Source organism: Cryptomeria japonica, chromosome 5, assembly GCF_030272615.1.
Source record: "Cryptomeria japonica chromosome 5, Sugi_1.0, whole genome shotgun sequence".
Lineage (NCBI taxonomy): Eukaryota > Viridiplantae > Streptophyta > Pinopsida > Cupressales > Cupressaceae > Cryptomeria > Cryptomeria japonica.
The window spans coordinates 909,350,579-909,376,989 of record NC_081409.1 but is presented as its reverse complement, the minus strand read 5'-3'; the positions used below and the strand labels follow the sequence as shown (position 1 = coordinate 909,376,989).

At 32.9% G+C, this 26,411-nt stretch overlaps 1 long non-coding RNA gene across 1 annotated transcript; it reads right to left on the bottom strand.

The window, feature by feature from the left end:
- Nucleotides 1–22,038: 22,038 nt before the first annotated feature.
- Nucleotides 22,039–24,133, bottom strand: LOC131066216 (uncharacterized). Its single transcript, XR_009111631.1, has 5 exons — nucleotides 23,810–24,133; nucleotides 23,540–23,687; nucleotides 23,166–23,203; nucleotides 22,784–22,950; nucleotides 22,039–22,555 (listed from the first exon to the last, which is right to left on the bottom strand). It is a non-coding gene; the product is annotated as an uncharacterized LOC131066216 (long non-coding RNA).
- Nucleotides 24,134–26,411: the final 2,278 nt, after the last annotated feature.

Below are 26,411 nucleotides of genomic sequence, written 5' to 3'. Positions count from 1 at the left end.
ACTGGTTTCTCTCCTTATTTCTTCAACTCTGCCAACCATCAAAATGTTAACCATGTGCTTACTTCCAAATTCCTTCTTATTTTCCAACAAATTAATCTGTCAATTTCTTCTATTGTGATACTAGTGCACTGATTAACTAGTTCAATTTCCTTAATTTCTCTATCCATTTGGCTAGCAGACTTTCTCCTAGCATCAATTAGGTTGTACAAATATTTGGGAAGATATTTTTCTAACTTAATGCCTTACTAAATACATCCATATACAAGATTATTGCTTCCTCAACTTGCCTCTAATCTTTATCATCTATATTTACATAATATACAAGGATATTCTTTAAATTTCCATCTTTAATAATTTCATCAATTAATTCCTGAGTAGATAATGGAGGAATAATATGACTCTGTTTTGGAAGATTTCATCTTACCGGATTCTAAGGCCTCATACAAATCAAAATTTGTCTTCTTTCCTTTCTTATGTTGGTCTGTCGGTTCAGGTTCAAATCTACCTTCTTCTTCTTTTTCACAACCTTCTCACCACCAGATTGGGGTTTCTGGATCATCCTAGAAAATTCTTTATTTGGTGTCTTGTGAATATCTGAATCAGATTCTGTCTCTAATTCCACCAGAGAAACAACTACATACTCTCTCTGGGTCTTCTTTTTCTTCATTAGAACACCTTTTCCCTTAGCAAACACACTGGAAGGTTCAACTTCAGCATTAGGTGTCTTCACCAGAGCAAGAGAAGGTCTTGTTATCTTTATTTTAACAGAAGCAAATGTAGTCTTTTGTTTCTTTTCTTTTTCAGCTGCATCCCTTATTTCCCTAGCAACCCTGACTTTCTCCCAGGGATGACCTTCCTCTACAAGAATATCTTCAACAATCTTCACCACCTTCCTCTTCCTTGCCAGTTTGGTGAATTTGGAGTGTAGCTCCACTAACTTCTCTTTGCAGGTTCCGAGCCTCTCCTCCTTGGTGTCTTCCAGAGAATTTAGCAAGTGTTGAGCATATGCTTCCAAGGTAGCATCATCAACCTCATACCCCATTGGCATTATCCAAACAGTCTGGGGTTGAACTGCTTCCATCGGACATTCATCCTTATTCACCATAAAGCATATTGTCCCCTCATATTTCTTGACAATTTCTTTGGGGATTCACACTCTTTGCTTCATTTTCTCCTGGAAATTTTTGAAGAAATCCCATAGTGCAGCATTCTGATTGTCTTGATTGCCAAGACTATCAAGCCCTTGCTTTATCTGTTGTGCAACTGGTCTATCATAAGCCCATTGTACCCTATTGGTTCTGGGGATTTGGTTCATGAAGTAGAGGGCCAAATAGATAATCAAAGATTCGAATTTAAAAACATGCTTCTTATCCTGTTTAATATTTTTCAAATTTATCAGTAATTCCTCCAACAACACATTGCACAGGTCATAGTGACCATCTTCCTTGACCATTTTGTAAGAAGCATGAATTGCATTGTCGTAAACCAAATTTAGTTTGTTGGATTGATACACCAAGTTATAAACAATCACCACAGTAGCAGATTTAACATCATCTTCTTCTATTTTACTGATCTTCATCGATCTCCTGTCAAATTCTGCACCAGTTAGCTTGTTCACGGTAGGGTTTGTAACCTTGTCTTCTCACCAATTTGATTCAAACAGGTAACTGCCTTAATTTCTTCCACAGTGATCTTGTAAGGTTGATCAAGCCACATAAATTTAGCATGGATCCTACTCAGCACATATCTAACCCACTCCTTCTCATCAAAAGTCAGAAAGTTCACAAATTGGGTGAAACCCTTTTTCTTCAGTTGTGCAAATTCTAGATTAGGATTGCCGATGTCATCTATGATTTTGTCAGTATACATGTCCAAGATATCTTCCAAGATGGTTTATTCAATTTCACAGTGAAAATAAGATCGAAAATCATTGACATGCAGAACTCCATGTGGAATTAAATAAAATGCTCTAACCGGGTTGTCCTCCATGGACTTGTAGGGGTGTTTCTTGAATACAGAATGAGTCTTGTCCTTAACCTCAACCACTAGTGGAGTAGCAATGAAAGATGTAGATGCCATTTTAAAAATCTCAGAAAATCAGACTCAAAAAAATACCCTTCAAGAAATACCTTAACCAACTATCGGATGCCCTAGATCGCCTTGCCTGATTGCTTTAAGCTCTTTGATCACCTGGAAACTTTGATCGCCTTGTTCTTTAGCTCAAAAATACTATTCGTAAAGTGAAGAATAATTCTCATATTTTCCCTTTTAACTTTGCAAACCCTAATTTCACATTGAATTAAATGCACCTCAAATATTCAACTGGATGCCCTGTTTAGCTACCGAATACCAAAATCAACCATCTAAGTTCTGGATATCAACTGCCATCTATAATCCATGGACCACAGATCTCATCAAAGGGGTACTGCAAGATTCTCATTGGTTTCCCTCCCCCTAAGGCCAAAAGCCCTAGTTACCGGATGTAGATTCTACACCGAATTCAGGTACAGATCCATTATTTGCCTTATATTCATCCTTCTTTACCCACATCTTCTTATGTTGATCTTTGATCTCTTCCACTTTCACTTTACCCTTCTCATCTGATTTATTCTTGTCTACCGGAGCAATGTTCTTGCTTCCACAATTTTTTGCAGTATGACCGGTTTTGTTGCATGCTCTGCAAACAACATTACTCTTCATAGGTCTAAAGTTCATCTGGTTCTGTCTTGTCCTGCACTGATTAGAGATATGTCCAAACATTCCACAACCATAGCATCTTTTGTTCTGAAATTTATTTATTACTGCTCTACACACATTTGACTTTTGTCCAAGATTATTGCATATGAAACACTGACCGATAAAGGTAGAAATATTGTTCATATTGTTCATCATTCCCTTATTCATCCTAATTTTGCACTGACTTTCTATATGACCAAATTTGTTGCAAGAAAAACATCTACCATTAAATTTATGAGCATTAGGTCGTCTTACCGAAGGATTTTTTCTTTTCTCTTGATCACGTTTAGCATTGCCTTGTCCAGATCCAAAGGATTCACCTTTCTCAAATCCTAGGCCTTGCATATCCTTCCCATGTCTTTGAATTTCCAGCATCTCATCAAGTTTTGTTGAACTAGCTTTGAATTTGTGTTTGTATTCATTGACAGTAGCAAGTTCATCCCTCAATGTAACAACCTGTCTTTCAAGCTCTTGACCATTATTCCTTGATTGTGTCAACTCAAGCTTCAATTGATCATTCTCATAGGTAAGCTTGAAGCATTCATTAGCTTTTTCCTTCAATGACTATGCCAAATTCTCCTCATTCTTCTTCTGGTCCTCAATCGCCTTAGTCACTCTTATTACAATGGATTGCATCTCATTCTTCAAAGAAACATTCTCTCTCTCAATCTTATTAATCTCGTCAACTTTGTCCCAGGATTCCATGATTTGATTATCTTTCTCCTTCAACTTGTCCATTAATTCCTTCCTCTTTTCTCTACAGATACTTACTTGATCCTTCAGCTCACTAATGAATTCATCAATAGCATTCAGATTCTTCTTCAAGGTACATACCTCACTTCTAGCAGCATCAAGATCCTCAAGTGCCACATTGAATTGTTTTTGGAAACCAGAATCCATTGAATCAATCTCCCAAATCTTCCTCAAGCAGTTAAGCTTCCTTAGAGGAATGAGGCTCTGATACCAATTATTAAAATCAGAGATCATTGAGAGGGGGGGGGGGGTGAATCAGTGATCTACTGGAAATTGAAACAAAAAACTTATTCTTTATCCACTGGTTAACAATGCATAACAGATAAGAACATAAACATGCAACAATAAAAACACAAATCCACAACACTAGAATTTTTACGTGGAAACCCAGAAAGGGAAAAACCATGGTGGGGCTAGAACCCACAATATTCATATACTATGGCCAGGAGTACATTAACATTACATAGATAGGAATGCACTTGCATTCAAGCTCACTAACTAGAGCTCACTGCTCAATAAAGTTGCCCGGAGGGCTACAACTCTCCAGGAAGTCTCACTGACTTACAATTTGTTTACAATGTGTAAATAAAATGAAATTAACTCTTAATCACCATTTGACTATGCAAAGATGAGTTCTGGTTAGGCTCTGAATCTCTGACTATCTTTGTTCTGCTAAATACTTCTTCTTTGTCTCTATTAGATAAAGGTTGATCTGAAAGCAAAATGTGGACGTGAAAATGCGCTCAATCACACCAAAATAGATCACCACACATACAACATACCAAAAATCAACCACCACAATGATCTTATATAACCAATCTTACCACAAAAACAATCTCCTTCAAGTCGGCTTCAATAAGTGTAACGTGTAGATCAAATCGGCTTCAATCATGAATTAAACATAGCACCGGACAAAAATATTATAACCACATGGTTCCTAAAGGTCTTCCATATCATCGAGATAACAAAAATATTCACCACAAACACCGTAATCATTGGAGATCATTTCGGATCAAAGCATTACTCAAAAACCATGTTTTGCCTTGTTTTGTCAGTTAACTATCTATCGGTTACCTCCATCTTCCAGATAAGTTGGATCATGACTGTCGGATCAAATCAACACAAACAATTTCCATCAATGACAACCCTAAACAAATATTCAACCACCGGAAGTCTCTTGAAATCACCGGATCAGTGTCAATTGCCAACAATTTATTCATGTGAAAAGTAATAAAATTTCTCTCTTAAAGCAATGATATTGTTATTGGAAAAGTACTCCTTGTAAATGTGAATATCTTGTACCAATGCCTTTGTTGGGTTTTGTGAATAGCCACTTTCTTTGTGTACCCATGAGATGGTAACATATGTAATCATCCATGTAGGTTATGTTCTGCATATAGGTATGGGAATACCATATCATCTATGTGTTGTTTGCTTGTGTGTCACCCTGTTGAATCCCAACCCACAAGTTGTTGATAAGTTAGTATGTGAAGAGGTAGTAGTAGCAACAAAGTTCCTTGAGTTGTATGGTATGATGTACAAATAATGGTGGCACAAAGCGACCTTAGCTTACACATCTAGAGGGAAGCACTCACTACTTCCCGTTATGATGGACCCATTTGTGTGGTTCATATGTGCTTATCCTAATCTCCACAGTTCTTGAGTACAATGTTAGCAGGTCTATGATTAATGAGGATTCATGGGTCAGTGCAAGAAGTTGAGTCCACTTTTTGGCCAAAAAGTGGAAGTGTTTTCCCTGTTTTTCAGATTTTGTCTCACTTGAGCTTAAATTTTGAAACACTTAGAGATTGAATCTTGGAAAAAGTCAGTAATATAAAAGATAGCTCTCTGAGTGTACTTTTCAAATATGTAATTTATTTTAATACCCACATAATAAAAAATAAATTTTTGAATGGAGTTCTAAAAACTATGTTTTAAAAATGCCTGTTTCAGAACCATACCATGCATGTGTACGACCCACACTTTTTGACACAATTAAAATTATTTTCTCAAACCGTTTTGTTAAATGGTTTGTAACACACTGAAGATTGATGAGCATATTTTTCTGTATTTTTTTTTCAAATATTTTTTTTTTAATTAATTTTTTAATGGCCGTAATTATCTTTTTAAAATTTTGACTTGTACGACCCACATAATTTGACGTAAACTTAGCATTTTTTGAAAAAAAAAAATTTAAATTGAAAAGAATTTTGTGTAGATTGATGACATATAATTTTTTTTTCAAAATTCATTAAAATAAATAAGTTATTAAATTAAGAAAATTAGTTAATATTTCAAATTTATGAACCTGATTTAGTATAAATTAAATGAAAAATAGTTAAAATAATCAATTTTTAAATTAATTTACATATTTAGAATCTAGACAGTATAATCTGAAATGGGTTTCAATTCCGTATAAAAATTCTTTGATTAGAGGCACGTAAACTATTTCATTTCATCATATTTGTGCTTTCATTCATGGAGCTTTGAATTTGCAGGTTCATGTCTCAGGTGTGGCCATCCCAGGCCTATCCTAAGCCTAATCCCGAGGCAAGTGGCGGGTTGTGAATTCAAATTTTGCATAACGGGGGCCCGTTTCATTTTTTGCCCGTTGAATTTAACAACGGGCCCCCGTTTCTAAATAACCGTTACTGTAAAAAAAAAATAGATTGCATCAATTTACCACACTATCATTGAAATCCGTACTGACAAATATTTTTTACATCATTTGGCAGTACTTTTTAATATTTTTTACACGATTTTTTGAAGAACTCAATAAAAAAATATTATTTTTTGAAGACAAGTTTGTAAAAATGGGTTCTAAGCAACGTCAAAAGAAAAAAAAGAGAGGACAATGACAGTGGACGAAATTCAAGCACAAAGAGAGAAGGAGGCAAAACGCCAAAGAGATCGAAGATCACAACAACGACAATTGAATAACACTTCTAAAGCATCTAGTTCAGTGCCCGTTGTAGATGAGACCATTGAAGACATCATGATGGATGCAAGAAATGTAGAACCACACACGGGTATGATTGTTGATGCAAATGTTGATGTGGATGCGAATCCTGGTATGTTTTTAAATCCTGATGACTATGATGTCAATCAAATTGCTGATTTAAATGAAGCTGGATATAAATTTCATACACCAATACGAAAAGAAATAAAAATTGAAAACATTACACCACCCTCTCTAAAAGAAAATGAATGTAATTTGTTTACTATTGATAGCAATGTGCTAGATAATCTTAATGGGTTAGTTTCTTGGAGACAAATCAGAACACATGCAAACAGATTATATAAACAATTTTTCTATAATAAAAAGTTAGGATTCCAATGTCAATTAATGCTACAATTAATAAAAATGTTAAAAATGCGTAAAGTCATGAAAAAAATAGGTATTTATGCAAAACCAAAAAGAAAAGATGAATCATATAAGCAAGTTGTATCTACTGTTGCCAGTGCCATCGATTCTATAGGAAAAACAAGTCGATCTAAAGATAAGAATGCAGCACGTAGAGTTATAACAACTACTATAGTTGACAAAATGATTGTTAGTAAAAGAATGTTAAGTGATATAAGTGGCTATTTGAACTTACATCGTAGAACCTTGTCAAGAGCGACCAAAAGAAGAGACACAATTGAAATTGATCCACTAAACCATTGTTGGAGTTTTAGTGGTAGACTTCAAAAGTCGGACATGAAATTAAATGATGAAACTAAACAATTAATTGCAAAATTTTGGCATGATAACACTAGAGTTTCATCAAATGCTAGAGATGTTTTAAAGTTAAGGGTGGGATCAAAAATTCGTGATCCTCATCCAAAACATCTTCTTGACATGACTCAAACTGAATTCTTTAAAAAATTTTGTGATGAATCTGTGTTAATGAATTTACGAATTAGTCAAAGATCATTTGAAAAATGCAAACCCTGGTATGTTAAAATCAATAAACAAAGAATATCTTGTTGTTGTAAAACTCATGTCCAGTTTCATTACTATTATGATGTTTTTCGATATATTCATTGTATGTTGCATGGTAATGATCTTGTGCAGGATTGTGGTGTTTATGTTCCACCTGAAACTATAAAAGATTTTATTGGAAGTTTATTTTGTAAACCACCTAATGAACAATTATTTCTTTCCAGTTCATGCATTTATGGTCTTTGCAATTTATGTGGGAACTATTCTTCGATAGGTGAATGTTTGCATGAACATGTTTCATCTGAGTTTGGACAAAAAATGGTTGATGTTAGGAGATTTAAAAATATAGAATACCCTCTAAAGGATGGAAAGATGGGGAAACGTTTAGAATTGATTACAGAATAGAATAGTGTGAATGCATTTATTAGTGAGTTTAAAACTCATATTGTTCCAAAATATGTGAAACATTCCCAACATGCCCGATGGCTTGATGGACAGTTTCATATATGCAAGAACACATTTCCAGTTGGAACAATAGTATCAGTTGTGGATTTTGAGAAAATTATACTCTAAAACCACAAGAGGAAACTCAATCACAATACTACAACTCAGTGCAAGTGGCCATATTTGTGCACATTATATATAGACATGACCATGACAGTACAGAAGATAACAGAAAATTTTTGAGGGAGTATCATTTCTATGTTAGTGATAATCGATTACACTCTTCAGAGTTTGTCCAACATTGCTTCGAGGTATTTTATGATAATCTTAAGGAAAGAGAAATTGACATGAAACAACATATGATATGGTCAGATAACTGCACTGGACAATTCAAAAATGCAAGAATGTTTTATTGGCTATGAAAAGTTCACAAGATAACCAATGTCCAACATTTATGGAGTTTTTTTGAAGCGGGACATGGTAAGGGGGAACACGATGGAGCCGGTGCCTATATAAAAAGAGCTCTTGCTAGAGAACAATTGAAATTTGAGGATGCAGTGAAATTTAGAGATGCTCGTGCAGTTGTAGATTGGTGCAATTCAAAGTTGTCAAAAGGATCAACTGAAAACTCTGCAATTCGACGTTTCTTCTGGTTGATCGAGGAAGATAGTATTCCTATTCGGCATGATTGTAATACCATCATTGGATCAGCTAAATGGCATTCGTTTAAGAGTTCTAATTCAAACACATGGACTATATTCACAAGGCAACTTGCTTGCTTTTGTCAGTTTTGTGTTTCCGGAGATTGGGAATTTTGTGAGAATAAAGAATGGGTTGAAGAATGGCAACAAAGATCATTGACACCCATAGATGCAAATGATCCGCATGAAAGAACTGATGAAGATATGGATCAAATGTTTGCATCAAATGACTATGATCGCATTTCAGATCTTATACAAGAAGGTAAAATTATTTTTAAAATTTGTTTTGATTTATTAAATAGTACATAAATTTATGAAATCTTACAGTGTATATTTTTGTTTTTATTTCTCATTAAATATTAAAATAAAATTGTTTTGTGCACAGGACATGTCTATGTTGTTGTTGCACCAAAGGACAATGAAGAGGGGACAGAGTATTGGTTGGCTCGATGTGTAGAGCCAAAACATAAGCTAACTACTCCTCGAGTAGATGATGATGGTTATGACTATCCAACAAGATCTGTGGTTGTTGTTGGCACTTGGCTACGCAAATATCTAACAAGAAAGAATGGATTGCCCGCATTTGAAGATTATGAATAAGATAAGAAGATTATACATTACTTGCATTTGGTAGTGGCAACTAATATAAAATTGGATAGATATCGTGGCAAGCCTGCTAATAAACAATTATGGACTCTCTCTATGGAAGAGCACGAGACAATTATAGATGCTTTGCAAAAGAGAGAGGATGCAGATGGTATAATGGAATGAATCTAGTAAAATTTTGTTTCAGGTCTACCACAAGTAGAAGGCATCAATGAAAACAAAGTTATTTAAATAGACTGTTTATTTTATTTTAGATATGTCTTCTTGATTACATTTTGTGTACAATATACATAAATGAGAGACTATTGGTCAAATTTATGAATGAGCTAATTATGTTTTAATCAAGTTCTATTCATTATATTTGTTAAATGATACTTTTTAATTTAGAATATATGTTATAATTATAAGATATGTTTCGATACTTAGTTCATGATGTATGCACATTTAGTTTATCTAATCACAAGAACTATTTAAATGAAATTCCAAAAATAAAATTACAAGTCCACATAATGCCTATAAAGTTGTTTAAGCACAACTTCCATAAATAAAATTTCAAGTCCGCATAATATATAAAGTATGCACAAAATTTCAAGTCCACATAATTTCAAGTCAATATATATGATCTAATGTGCACATAATTTCAAGTCCACATAATATCTAATGGGCACAATACGCATAAAGTATGCACATAATATATATGATCTAATCCTATTATGAAACTATCCATATATATAAAGTATGTGTGTGCACGTGTAAACAAATATGTAAAGCCTGTAAAATAGTACATATCAGAGCCAAATAAACAGTAAAATTTCAAGTCCACATAATCCATATATATGTCTAGATGGTAACATGATGTTCACTCCACATAGTATCTAATGTGCACAAAATATATAAAGTATGCACAAAATATATATGATCTAATCCTATTATGCAACTATCCATATATATAAAGTATGTGCACGTGTAAACAAATGTGTAAAGTCCATAAAAAAGTACATATCAAAGCCAAATAAACAGTAAAATCTAAGTGCTATCATCAATAACATCTCGTGGTCTCTTGTCCCCGGGACGTGGTCCAAATCCACCTGTCTCATGCTGTACAATAAAATAATAATATTAAAATATTACTTGAAATTAACTATTAAAAGAATCATTTATCAAATATAGTAGAATTCGTAAATTAAGTTACAAACTTACCATATGCTCATCAGATCCTCTAGCAGTATCTCTCTTGTCCCCAGGACGTGGTCCAAATCCACCTGTCTCATGCTATACAATAAAAAAAAAATATTAAAATATTACTTGAAATTAACTTTTAAAAGAATCATTTATCAAATATAGTAGAATTCGTAAATTAAGTTACAAACTTACCATATGCTCATCAGATCCTGTAGCAGTATCTCTCTTGTCCCTGGGACATGGTCCAGATCCACCTGTCTCATGCTGTACAATAAAAAAATAATATTAAAATATTACTTGAAATTAACTATTAAAAGAATCATTTATCAAATATAGTAGAATTCATAATTTAAGTTACAAACTTACCATATGCTCATCAGACCCTCTAGCAGTATCTCCTCTAGCAGTATCTTGTGCAGTATCAACACCAAATGTAGTGCTAGCTAACTCCTGTACAAGGTCAAATTCAAAGTGTCCAATTAAATCTTAAATTAAGAGTCAAAATAAGATCAAATTAAGTATTACATATTAATACCTCAAAGGATGTCGATGTGCGTTCAAATTGGCTCTGATCAAAATTATGAGGATAACCTATCCTAATGGTAGTGTCCACCTGCATACATGCATTTAATGAAATCATATTTAGTGAACATATATATGTGTACTAAATAATTTCAAGTTACAATATTGTAAGAGTTCATATTTAATTTAAGAATTATAAGATACATACCATAGATGGTGTCACAATAGTCAGACCCTCTTCTCGATGTGATGTAGAGGGTCCCTCATGACCTGAATCCTGGAGAAAGAAGCATTCAATGTATCAACATGAAAATTTATATAGTATACGATGATAACATATTAACTTAAAAAGATCTAGTACAATGTCTAGATAGAAATTTATGCTATACCCCATAAGGTGTGCCGAGTTGTGTTCCAGTAGATGCAATATTGACTCTAATATTAGGCGTAGTCCTTATCTACATAAACAAAATTTATTTAATGAAGTATTAGATTGTATAAAAAAAAGAGATGCACTTAGTTTATACCTATATTTAATGAAGTACATAAAAAGATTGACATGTACATGTATATATATCTATACCTGGTCAAGATGAACATCCAAGCAAAGAAAATCCATATAAGATGTCATCATACTATCATCTGCTGCATCATGCTCATCTGGAACTGAAGTAGATCCTGCAGCAATAGTAGGACCTACACACGTCTCATGACAACTCGAACATATATGTGGCATCCATTGAGGAGCAGATGCCATGTGAGCAGCTTGCTCACTCAGGTTACCTGTGAGGGAAGTCAAAGCATCTAATGTCGAAATGAATGATGTATTTTGGACATCTGCAGGAATCGATGGAGCAACAAGTGGAACTATGGGTGGATCCGATAGGGGATTATTACTCCGTGCCCCTAATCTATGCTGTGGCATTCCACGACCAACACCCTGGAATGACTTAATATCAAAATAATTTGGTTTTTGGTTCATTACAAACTCATAGTATAATTTATTCAAAAAATAAAAAGGGACCTCATAATTACGATGTGGTGGATAATCAAAAACCATCCACCATCTATCCCAAAAGTATCTAGCCATTTCTGGATGCACACACCACCTAATTGAAATTCTTTTCTGGTTAGGTTGCATTGGTTCTCTTGTTTTTGGGTTGGTAAAATATGGACATAAATGAGCTTTGGTTATTTTCAAATCAGTGATTTGTCTATAAGTTAAACCATCGGCATAAAAATCATGCAACTCTTGTCGTCGTCTATGAAATTGATCTAATTGAGAATCAACAGATCTAACTGACTCGACAACAGTTTGCATTGATTTTGCAAACTCTACAAGATGGGTTGGCGCGACTTGCTCATTTTGGATAGCAGCAATGTTTTGTTCAATCACTTGTAGGTTTTCATTAATTCGTTCTCTTAAACAAATTTCATCCAATCTAGGGGGTTGTGGTGGTGGTGGTGGTGGTGGTGGTGGTGGTGGTGGTGGTGGTGGTGGTGGTGGTGGTGGTGGTGGTGGTGGTGGTGGTGGTGGTGGTGGTGGTGGAGGTGGAGGAGGAGGAGGAGGAGGAGGGGGTTGTGGTGGGGGATTTTAACCTAATAGTTCATCTATGTCAAAGACATCCATGATAGCAAAGAACCCCTGCATATATAAAGATATACATGAATTATATACAACTCTATGTCAAAGAAGAATCTATTTTACTAAATTAAAAAAAAACATTTATAAATAGTAACATTTCTATGTTGTTGAATGAGATACACATGAAATATATAATATAATATTGAACTTAAAAAAATATACATGTACATACTATTGAATCTTGAAATATAAAATTTGCGCACAAAACTTAATAAAAACTTTCAATGAAACATCATAAATCTATTATATATTCAATTTAATAAATTCATTTCTTGTAAAATGCATCAACTATTAAAATCAATATAAAATATTTCATACATAAGATCAATAAAGAAGTGAGAAATAAGATGATCCTCCTTCTAGTGTAAGAATATATAGCATGGAAACAATATTACTAAGACAACATAATATTTTGTTAACTTTAACTTAAAGTTATTTTGAAAAATGCACGTGTGTGTTTGGATGCTCCATATTTCTAGTGTTTTAGTGTACACATGATAATTTATTAGAATTCAATTACATAGTTTTGAGATAATTGCCATCAATTCATATTACATTGATTAGTCTTCAGACAATCTTAAAAAAAAACTAATCTCCCATGACTATAAATGACATACTTAAAACATATTATATTCTAAGTGGTTGTCATGTAAAGACAAAACTTCAAAACTTTTGAAGAGTTAAGCATATTTCACCATTAAATTTCTCCCATAATCAAATCTACACAAGATTATAATTTACAAAACCTTCAAAAAATATTATTTCCTATAAATCATTTATTATAAAACTCCACAATCATTTGTTTTCATATATAATCTTTCTATAAAATTTAAGATATCAATCCATACACAAATTCTCTTACAAAGTTGAATAAGAAATGAAACTCTTATATAAAAATCAACACAACATGCCAACAATTAAAAACAAAATTAACCTTGCAATATTTACTTTTAAAATAATCAATTTCAACAATATTTTACACATGCATTTATAATTATCAACTAGAATATTATTTTGACTAACATTCCAAATAAAATTCCTAACATACTATATGATCCTCATTAATACGCATCCATAATATTTCTTTAACGGATACATCTCCTTCAAATCATCACATCGTAATGCTTTTTATTTTAATAATTGAAAGCTTTAGGAATGCGGTCACGCACAAAGGGGTCCACTATCATACTTGCAAGCACATAATTATTAAGTCAATGAACAAACTACAACTCAATGAAGCTAAAAAAGTGATGCAAGCCTATTTTTAAATATCCCAATTCCTTTCGTTGACCTAATACTTTTAGTGGCAACCATTTTAAAATTTCGTATTAATCAAGGAGAATATTTTAGGGAAAAAATGCAGTGTTGGCACTTTATGAAAATAAAGGTTTTTAAGACTCTAGAGACTTGTTCATCACAATATTTTATTGTTTAATATGCAAAATTTTGAAAGATTTTGATATGTATAGACAAATTAAATTTTTCATATAATTAGAGGTGAAATCAATTTTGAATTCTACCTCAATGATTGAGGGGATCTTACAATTTTGACTTTAAATATAGCTTCATTTATACTCTTTCATAAATAAACTAAAATAGAAGCTATAAAGAATTGCTAAATTCTAGCAATATATGTGTATGCAAGCAAGCATAAAAAATAGGATGTAAGGTGCTTAAATTGGCAAGATAGGATGTAAGGTGCTTAAATTGGCAACATAAAATTGCATTACAAGAGTTCTTGAAAATAGCTCATATAATGATTTATTTATAGTCATGAAGGATAGAGGATTAAATACTAAGATTGTTTTGAGAGATCAATGGAGTAGATTGATTGAAAGGATTGTGTGCATTAGAAGCTTCCAAGTGGCAACTTATGTTTGGTGCACATGAGGAGTTCATGATCCAAGAAATTTTTGAGGAAAAGGTCTTCTTAGGGGCGTATACACCAAGATGTTGTAAAAAAAGGTAGCCAAATGACCAAAAAAAGATAAACACGAGTGCGTTATTGGGAAATTCATTTAACGCATTTGAGGTCTTTTTTGTAGTGATTTTTTCTTACGCTATCCTAGGCTTGTTTACACTATTGTAGGTTCATTAGGACTATCCTAGGTTCATTAGGATTGTCCCAAGTTCATTATGGCTTTCTTAGGCTCATTAGGACTTTCTTAGGTTCATTAAGACTGCCCTACATTCATTAGGATCATTTGAGGCTCATTGGGACTATCATATGTTCATTGTGATTGTCCTAGGTTCATTAATTTAATTCGTGTGTTCATTAGGACTATCTCACGTTCTCAAACAGCTTCAACTAATATCTTAAATTAACTATTTTTAAAAAAAATAGCTCCTTAACAATTTAATATTATATACAATCGAATATGATTTCAACTTCAAACCTTGTGCACCTTTTAAAACCAAAAGATGTTGTTAAAACCATTCTTCCAATATTAGCTTAATCATAACATAATATAATAAATCTTCCTCAAAATATCTACCAACTTCAAATCATATATTAAATCTTTTATAATATAAATTACATTCTAGATATACCAATATACTTCTAAAGATATTTTTCAAATCTTTCGGATGTATATATAATTATCACCCCATTTAGAAAACTCATTATCAATCAACATTATAAATCAAGAATATTTTTTATTTTGTATTAATGAATTATATATTTGGCATATTAGCTTCCTTTATGAACCTATGTAAACCAAACTCCAATTTTAGTAACGTATCTAGCTTTGCTCTAAAATTGTGTCCATAATTGATCCTTTTATACCATCACATGACATAATAGGACCATAATAGGACCTTTATGCCATGACATGGCATAAACCTAAGCCTAAACTTTCATATCTAAAATTTGAAGAGTAATGTTAACTACTTTTAAGGTTATACTAATTTAGTGGTAACTTTTGTATTGCCTAATGAGGATTAAGAACAATTTAGGTACATATGTTCGGTTTTATTTCAATTTCATTTTTGAACGTTTTTGTTTTTGATTCCATTTCATTTTCGGTTTTTTGTTTGTGTCGATTTCATTTTGTTAATTATCTAGATTTGGTTTTGGTTTCTAAATTTGTTGATTACGGTTTAGGGTTAACTGTTCAAAAATATTTTAGATCAAAATCAAGAATTTACAAATATAAAAAATAATTTATTTATATGCTACTATTAAAAAAAACTAAATAATACACACAAAAAAAAAGAAAAATATACAAGAAAATTATGAAATGTGAAAATAGATGACTGAATGTGTACCTGGGATAGTGGTGGAGGCTTGAAGTGGAAACCACGGCACGGGGGCCCGTTTTTGATCTCTTCTTGTCAACTCACTGTAACGGTGAAAATGAAAAATTGTCCAAAAAAAGGGTAAAAATAGAATTTCAAAACGGGCCCCCGTTTTGTCACAAAACGGGCCCCCATTTTTAAAAAATGGGCCCCGTTTTGTTTATAAACGGGGGCCCGTTTTATTTGGCTTCGGCACCCCGTGACCTTTCGGCTCGGGAGGCCGAACCATTAACGGGCCCCCGTTTTGGGGAGAGCGTTTCCCAACGCGCAGACTTCCGCGAATTTGTGACTCATTAGCTTGCACATACCCTCATGTATGTATGTATATATGTGATCCAGCATGTGAAGGGATATTTTTTCCCACACGCTGAGATAGATTATGTATCGACACATGTTCTTACATGATGTGAGAAATACAATGCCACACCTCACTAATGTTATGATATAGTGCAGGTGATGATGTCATGTTGTTGATGGTAGAGAGACAAGCTCGATGACATAATGACACATACATGGATACCTCAGAATGCCTTACATATGTTGCATTCCTACTCAATGCAAAGCAATATGGAGATGCTTGCATACTTGTTGAGGGCCATCCATGGTTTCTCAATTATTCATGAATCGATAGGCAAATGGATGGGCCCTAGCCATGTATATCTCTGGCTATAGTGATAACCTATGTGTTCCTTCTCCATGAGGTATCGCTATGTGGGATGTGGCCCACGTGTGCTTTCTCCATGAGGTGCATCACCATGTGACATATGACCATTGTGTGCCTTATTCGCTTGGTGTATTGCCATGTCATGTGATGACATGATGCAGGGTGTAGTCAAGAAGTACACCACCATGCTATGTGGGGTAGTGTGTTCATTTTGCACTACATGATGGGCTATTACGATAGCCAGATGATGTTTCCTTCCTTCATCATCTGGTGGCTAATTTTAGTCACACGGTGATGTAATGTGCAATTTATGATGATTTCTTTTATATTGCTTGTGTGGACAAGCGAATTATTTATCTTTGTTTGTGATGGTTTAGACATTGTTTGTGAATCTTTTGTGCATAGATTTCATGCTTACATTTTATTTAGTGTTGTCAATTCCATGGATTTTCTTTACTTTATTGTTGAAATTGATAATTTCTTTTCTTTTCTCTCATTTATGAAATTTGGTGGCTAAACTAGTTTATCTTTACTATTTTTGAATTTTGGTCTTGTGTTGTAATCTGATTTCTCTATAAGGACGTATGAGGCGGACTTGGTAGAGTGTATACAAGGAAGCAGATGCAAGGAACCTTGAGGATAGGGGTATGTGAGGTCGTTATACAACTAGGATCCACTAGCCACCTATGTGTGGTGACTATCTCTTGGAGGCTAACCACCTTACACAAACAAGCGATAGGCATTATGGTCTTGTGGTAATTTTCTTACCATTACAAAAAGATAAGATTCTCAAATATAGTTCAAACATTACATACAAGATATGAAATGGTGTGTCATAATTAGGATAAGATGGCACATAAAAATCAACCTCAGGTCTTTATGTGTATAGTTAGGTATATGAGATAGGAACTTAGAATGAAAATGGTAACTCATTAAAGTGATAGGAATTTAGAACGATAACATTAATTTCCAAGGGTGATAGAAACCAAAACAAAGCAACAGAACATAAAAATTCATTATCTATCCAGAGAACCATCAATAAACTAGAACAATACTATGAACAACTAATTTATGTATTATAAAAGAAACATTGATTATAATTATTTTCCTACAACCTATGTTTTGTCTCAAAAACAAAAACAAAAACATCCTTACTCTCTCATATCTAATCTTCCTAATAGCTAACTCTCCACAAACCACTTGTCTTTTGGTTATTTCCTCTTGTCCTTCTTTGCCTAGACTCCTCACATAGCACAAACTAGTCTGAACACATCCTTTGTTTGATGCTTCTGAATCCACATAGTCTCACAATGAATCAACGACACCTCTTCCTAACTTTTGTTTCTCCCTCTTCAAGAATCGATCACATTTCATCCCATCTCCAATCTATTTCAGCATCCATATCTTCCTTGTGTTTTTTTTTTTCTGTCATACTTTTTAATTGACTCGATTGGTCTTTTTGTTCTATCCTCTCATCTCTCTTCAACTTGATCGGTGTTTGTCGTAACCTCCTTCTCTCCACTGAGTGGTCTCTCTTTTCTCCCACCCAATCTATTTATTCACTCTACCTTCCTATCATAATTTATCAACCATTTCACACCATTTTCTTCAACTCCCATAACTACCCGAAAACTAAATTTGACAACTTAGCCAAGTTAAAATTAAACAAAGATTATAAAACTGAAATATGTAAACAAGAAACCAAAAATGGTCTGATGCTCCTACATCAAGCTCCCTTGGAGACAAAAGAAAGCATGTGCTTTTGCACATGAGGTCATCAATGGAATGACACAATAGTTTTCTATCAAGAGAGTCTCTCTCATTGACCCCCTAGGTATGCACAATTGATTACCTTCTTGCAACACAAAATCAAACCATTGTCTTCAATCTATATTGAAAGAACTATTGTAAGTTGCATTTGCCTTCTTGAAATCAAGAGGATCCACATTTAGATCCTTCAAAAGCTCAAACCCAACACCAGTAGCTTGAATTTCATTAAACAAACTACTTTAACTTAACATATCAACAATCTCACTTGTTGACAACTTAAACAATTCATCAAGTTGTCCATTCTTTCAATAGGGAACTTGTATCTGAGTGTAATTTAATTAATGGCTCTGGAATCCATGCAAATTCTCACTATTGAAATAAGACAATAGCTAAGACTCTCTATGATCAATTCTTTATGAAGTAATTCTTCAACCTCTAACTCTAATCTCAACTACTTGATTTGTTGTAACCTATACAACAGATGCAAATTCTCATTCTCCATTTCCTTGATTTTTTTGCTACTACTACACTTATCTCCTCATCTACATCCTTTTCTATATTGCCTTCCATGAGACTTGTCCCTGCTACAATTTCATTATCTTCAACTTTCTTTCCATTTCCTACAATCACAATATTATTAGGAAAATAATTCTTTTTCTTTGGCATCCATTCAAATTTTAATATTTTCCAATTCCACATGAAGCTTCCTATTCTCCACTTCCTCGCAACATTTTTCCCAAAATTAGATTATTATGGGTCTCTGTGTGACCCATCTCATCTTTCTCTTCGAATTCGTCCTCTTTCTTAAAGACTCTCACATCCCTCAAATAAATTCTCTCTCAATCTGATGCAATCTTTTGTGTCTCCTTCTCTACCCTTTGCAGTCACATGTCTCCTCTCACCTCCAACAAATTCCTCTAGGACTTTGGCTCTCTACAATTAGAGAATCCTCTTTTGCAACAAACTCCTTCTAATGTTTTCTTGAGACACCTTCAAGCTTCTTCTATCTGCAAGTCCTCATGGATCCTCTCCATTCTCAAGATCTTGTGATTCTAATACCAAATGATGAGTGATAACTTCCACAACCAAAACAAATGCAAACTAATTTTATCTTCAAAGATGATAGGAACTTGGACTGAAAATAGTAACTCATTAAAATGACAAGAATTTAGAACGATGACACTAACTTCTAAAGGTGATAGGAACTAAAACTTAGAACGATGATACGTCCAAAGAACCATCAATAAACTAAAACAATAGTTAACAATAGTATGAACAACTTATTTATGCATTATAAAAGAAACATTATAAACATTTATTACAATGATTCACCTTCAACCTATATTATCTCTCATCAACAAAAACCAAAACATCCTTACTCTCCCATATCTAATCTGCCTGATAGATAACACTCTACAAACCACTTGTCTTTCATTTCTTTCCTCATGTCCTTCTTCAACCTGACTTCTCACATAACACAAACCAGACCAAAAACATCCTTCACCTAACACACTTGAATCCACACATTCTCACAATGAATCGACGATGCCTCTTACTGATTTTCTGTTTCTCCCTCTTCGAAAACAAGTCACACTTCCTCCCATCTCCGATCTGTTCTGACATCCATATCTTCCTTATGTTTTTTCTATTCTGCCAGACTTTTTAATTCACTCCATCAACCTCTTTGTTTTATCCTCTCGTCTCTCTCTTCAATCTAGTCAGTATTTGTCATAACCTCCTCCTCTCCACCGAGTGATCTCTCTTTTCTCCTGCCCAATTCATTTTTATGCTCTACCTTCCTATTGTCCTCTCTCAACTGTTCCACACCATTTCCTTCAACACCCATAACTGCCCCCAAAACTGAATCTGACAACTCAACGAAGTCAAAATTGAACAAAGATTATAAAACCAGAATAGGTAAACAAAAACCCAAAAATGGTTCAATGCTCCTACATCATAAAACTACTTAATTTGTACCTAGATTAATGGTCAAACAATGAATGGATATTTTATAAAGTGGTAAAATGAGACTTAACTCAAAACAACTTGCTCTCAATAAGATTTCCAAATATCAATCCTCCAAATCCATCTTGCGTGACAAAATTGGTAAATAGCTCTTTTATTTACAAAATAAATTGTGTTGGATTATCAAACCTTATACACAAAAAAAAGTCAATCTTGAATGTTATAAACAATCAATGGTTTTCAATGTAACATCAATAAATAATTTAGAAAATAGGTATAAATTAGAAGATACATTGTTAGTTTTAAATTTACAAATTTTTAAGAGTTAAGAATTAATTTGTTGTGATTAATCTATTAACTTGTTAGTAGAGATCTAGATCTGCTTAAATAACTTGTGTATTGGCCACAACATTCTAGTTGTTTAACTATAGTTCCTATAATACATAAAATATACCTAATGCCTCAAACTCAAAGTCCTATATATGTTTTAAAAGAATATGTTTAAAAAATTATTTTATGTAAGAAATAAATGTGATCTCACATAAAACTCCTATCTAGTATTTCAATTAATTGAACATGAATAACAATCAACCTTAGGAATAGACTTGAGAAAAGGTATCGGAGCAAGAATTAGGTAGTGGATGTGTATGTTGAGGATAAAGGTAAACAACTGATGAGAAAAGAGTTGGACCAATGCAAAAGAATCTGTGGCTGACTCAAGAGGGTAGCAAAGTAACCTGCTCAAGAGATCTAGGATTTCAAGAAAATTGCTATGAATATGACCCACTTGGAAGCCGAGGCTGCTGAGGCCTTAAAAAGTCTTAATTAGTTCTCTTTTGTTGGCTTTTCCTTTCTGTGTTTTTTGTTGTTGGTTGGTTGTCTTTTTATTGTTGTTATGTTGATGGCAACTTTTTGTAAATAAGGTCTCGGGTCCCTTCAAAACCTGTTTGATCCTTAATAAAAAAACAATCAACCTTAGGAACAAGAGTTGAAACAATAAGCATTTGGAATAATAAATTAAAATAATTATAAAATTTAATTAATAAATAAATGATATTTAACTCTTGGATCAATATTGATTTGACTATGCTAGATTTTCCCAATCAATTAGTTTATACACAAGAATATGGAGATATCAACAACTAGATGTACATTCATAAAAAAATTATCTAATTGTGTATATCATTTATGTGATATGTGGAATTGTGGGACTACAAAATCAATCTCACAAACTGCAAATTTGACACTTTTGCATGGATATACACTATAATTGGAAATGAATTTCTCTAAATCTCAATCTCATAATTGAATATTACTTGTCTTGATCCTTCTATATTGCATAAAGAAACTTTTGATGTGGGCAAAGGAATTTGTAAATGACCAAAAATATTTCTCCTAATTATTAAACTCTTAGAGATCGATTTAATATCCCAATACAATGGTTGAAGGCAACAAGCAATGAAGCCCTATACCTTGAATACTATACATATATAAATGCTCTAAAGATAATGTAGTGAATAATAGAACCTTGCTACGTGCTATATGCTCTCTAAATGAATTAAGATTTGTCTTTTAATAATATAACATCTTATTGTACAATTCACTTGCATTACATTCTAAAATAAGATTTGAATATAAATTTTGAAAAACCTACATTCATCTCTGCAAATCATAAAATTGACCTAAATTGACTCCATATTTACAAATCTAAACTAAGATAGTTCATTAAAAGAGTTAAAAACCTAATCCACATCTTAAATGTGGAAAATCAGACTAAATTATATTATTTAGCAGCTTCCATACTGAATGCATCATCTTACATACCAAAGGAAAAATGAAGATATATACTTTTCACCATTTACTTCTAGTGACATTGATTTGTTTGCAATCCATTGCGAATCATGTATAGAATTTAAGTTTACTGGTCATCCAGTTTCTCTATAGGCCTAACATTTAGATTAGGTAAGAATCATTATAAACACTTCTACCTAGTTTCTAAATCACTTGTGGAACAGAACATATTAAACAGGAAAAGCTTGAAAGTGGTTTGAAGTTAGATCAGCTCTCAATATATATCTACTATGGCAGTCTTTTATACTGTCGCAGTTGCAGCATTTTCATCAAGTTCTAAATCCATGAAGAAGAGAACTAAAATGGATTATGAAATCCAGAGTTACAACGAAACCCAACATTCTAAAGATCCAAAAATTCAATGCTGAACTGCACAATGATCCAAATGGCAACAGTAGGATTGGATCAAGTCTTTGAAAGGGCATTCCTTGTAATCCAGAGTGGCTCAGAGAGTGCTTGATTGATTTCATATGACAACACCAGAGTCATCAAGCCTATCAGAAGCTCATCATTGCCACTGTTATCAGTTTTTAACTATCGAAAACAAAACACATAGAAAATGTTAAAAATCAAAATAATATCTAGAATAGTTAATAATGCTGTTTCTGGATTAGATTGTATTCAAACTTTTTTCATCAATATTTCGGATCACATTTCATGATCCAACATCTAATCCAAAAACAGCATTATTAATTATACTATAGATTGTAAAAATTTCTTACCATTAATATCTAGGATGCCATGCTTCCATCTTACTGCAAAACCTCATTGATGGAAAGCGCCATAAGTTAAAAGATCTTTGGGGAAAATTGAAAGGAAAAAACAGACTGACAGACATTGAGAACTCAGTGCATGAAGATCTCTCCTGAACTTGCATTCCTGCTACCACCTTTGAAAAAAATAAATGGCATTAAGTAGAAAACATCATTTTGATAACAGGTCTCTCCAATATAGCTATGGATTGATCAGTGTCTCCTCTCGGAACTATAGTGGGGGTGGCCCCCTTATTCTAGCTTATTCATTGATGGAAAGCACCATAAGTCAAAAGATCTTTGGGGAGAATTGAAAGAAAAAAAAACAGAACTCAGGGAATGAAGATCTCACCTGAACTTGCATTCCTGAACTTGCATTCCTGCTACAGCCTTTGCAATCAATGGCATTTAGTAGAAAACAGTACAATACTATTAGACTAAGAATAGATATTCAAGATCATTAAAAAAAAATTAAAAAATGCTTTTCTAGATTATGGGTGAGTACTGAAAGACAACCATGTTATAAGATTAAAAAGGGCTACGAAATGGGTTGGATTCATCCTGCAGAAAATCCAGAAAATATATTTTGCTGCAGAATAGTTCATTTGAAAATACTGCTCACTACCCCACCAGGGGATGCATATTCAGTGGTGGTTAAATATTATTAGGTTAAGATTCTATCTTTTGAAAAGGACATTTTCACACAGCATAGTTCTACTGCAATACCATTTATTTAGTAATCAGAAAGCCACCAATGCCCTTAGAGCATACTCTGCTACTGGTATGCCTCCAGAGTAATCACCATAATTCAGAGCAATTTTATTCTTTTGTCTTGCTTTCTTCTTTCTGGATTGTGGAGTTTGATATGAAATGTCTAGAAAATAAACACACATAGTTAACAGCAAAAATTAAGCATAATGTTTTATGAACTGTGGAAATCATATGACTACAGTCAGAAAATATAAATTTCAAACATTGATTACTATGAAACTTTACCTGCTTTGCATAGATGGGTATTCTAAGATCAGATTCAAACAAGTAAAGCCTGATAAAGATAGAAGCAGCTCCATATTTTCATTTCACCAACAGATAACAATAAAATGGCTTTAAGGAGACACAGGCTCTGAATAAAACAAGCCCTTTTGTCACACTATTCCATAGAAAAGAAAAATACCCATAATATACAGCGAAGCCTCATATGTCACTGCATAATCCACAGATTTCAAGCACAGATGAAAATGGAAAAACATGGCGGTGGACAAATTGAATTCCAGAGTTCGAATCCCAATTCTCTTTTTGTACTTGTGTTGACAGTATTGTTTGGGAAATTCCAAGCAGAAATGAAGAATCTTTTTGTGTCAATTGAGTTGTTTGTGGTGTGGGCCTCCTCCAACTAAACTGTCGGTGCAGGCCCATCATCTCTGTTAACCAGATATAATTATTTATCATATTAATAATTGTGAGAGAGCACGCCTTACGTACTCCACTTGAAAAGCAGCAGTTGGCACATGCAATTATCCCTAGATAAGATTATCGCCCATGTTGTCCATTTCAACCTAAAAAAAACTTTTTTAGGGCACAAGTAGTTGTTATAGCTAATTTGGCACATTTCAGGTTCTTAAATGATACATTGGTTTTTCTTTTGTTGTTCTATTTATATAGATTTAACTGTTTATAGCCATTGTTCTTAAATGATACATCAGATTTTGATGGTTTTTTTGTTGTCGTCTTTATATACTACTAGTTATCAATTAGATCTATTATGTGAGCTTTGATGTGATTTCTAGGTGTCATTTCATTATATTTGTACAGAAAGAGCATGAGTAGTCGTTATAGCTAACTTCATACACCCTATAGGCTATTGGGTAGTAAAGACAAACACTGGGGGATCAGTTATGTGCACAAGGGTCAAAAAAGGTCATTTCAAAGTATTGTCCAAAATATATTCTCTATTGCTCCATTACCCATTTGCTTTGACAACAAAAAAATTTGCACAATTGATCCAATACTTATGCACAAAATGTCCCAGTAAGTGTGCGATGTTGGTACCAATAAAGTTGTACAATTGATCTAATTACTAATAGTTTTTTCAAAAAATGGAACTATTGACCTACTAGATTTTTTAGTAAACTTTTAATTAGCAAAGACGATAACTAGTATTCTTCCCTAATTTTAAATTTGTTTAAAAATATTTTTTATTAAAAATTTGTAATTTAATTTCGGTCTATGTAGAGTCCTTAAGATTCTATTCTCGTTAATTGTGAAGATCAATAAACAAATGGTTAAGGTTTGGTGGTACAACAACCTTCATGTATTAATTGATTTATATTTCATATTAATAAGTTATTGCAAGAGCTACAATAAAATAAAATAAATTGCCCACATTGATTTTTATATGTATTGTTTTTATACTTGGCCCATAAATATGGTGAAAGATGGTCAAGTCAATTGTTATTATGTATAGGAGTGCGTATTGTACATGTCACTCTTAAGAAAGGCATATGCATGCACTCACTATATAAAGAAAAGATATAATTGTACTAGTGACCAAAAAGAACACTACGAAAAGATAGGCAAAATGGGAATCAACCCATGCCTTTTCATTGCACCTAACTACATTATATCATTTTCATTAACAATTTGCTCCTTTTTTAAATATTGTTTAATAATTGGAAAAAATACTTTATTTAAAGGAAGTCACAATTTGTTTTAATAATTTTGAGTTGGTGAGAGTTGAAAAGACTTCAACAAATTCCTTAGAATGAAAAGTGGAAATTATATTAATCTTCTATATAAAAGAGTTACAACTATATGAACTTAAAAGTTTATTTAGATTAATTAAGTTAAAGTTATTACAATAGTTTTATTATTATTATTATTATTAGATTGATAAATGAAAATTAAAAAGCAATTACAATAGTTGAGATGGATAAATTGGAAAATTACAATAGTTATTTTAGGAAAGTAGATGTAAAAGAGGTACTTAACATTTTTTACTAAAGAATGATTCTCTTTGTTGAGCATTCTAAAATTAGATTGGTCTTTGTTTAGGAAATAGTGTCTCTTGAGAACTTGAGACTAAATATTTTGGAAATGTTAGAAAGGAGTTTCATTGGCATAAATAGCATAATTTTTGTCAATATGTATAAATTTCAAACATTATGGAGGATAGAAAAGACATGATACATTCAATGGAGCCATAAACAACTACAAAAGATATTATAAGTGAGTTTATTGGATATGACATGAAATGATTTATTGAGAGTGGTAGAACCTACAATAATAGGCAAGGTAATGGTTTCCAAAGATTCTCAATTAACATTGTCAAAGCTATGGATAGAAATCTACAGTTATTCCTTTAAATTTAGAATAATTGACATGGACATGTAAATAAAGCCTATACAAAAAATATTAAACCCCAATACATTGTCAATAAGAACTATTTTAATATCATTTTCTTGTATTCTACAAATAGAATTAATGTGATAGCTTCTATAATTGATGGTGGTGGGATTTCACTCACTTGAAGAGAAAGAATGATTCATAGATTCAACCATGGAATCAAGTGGGGTATAGAAGATTTGACAAATATCTTTGT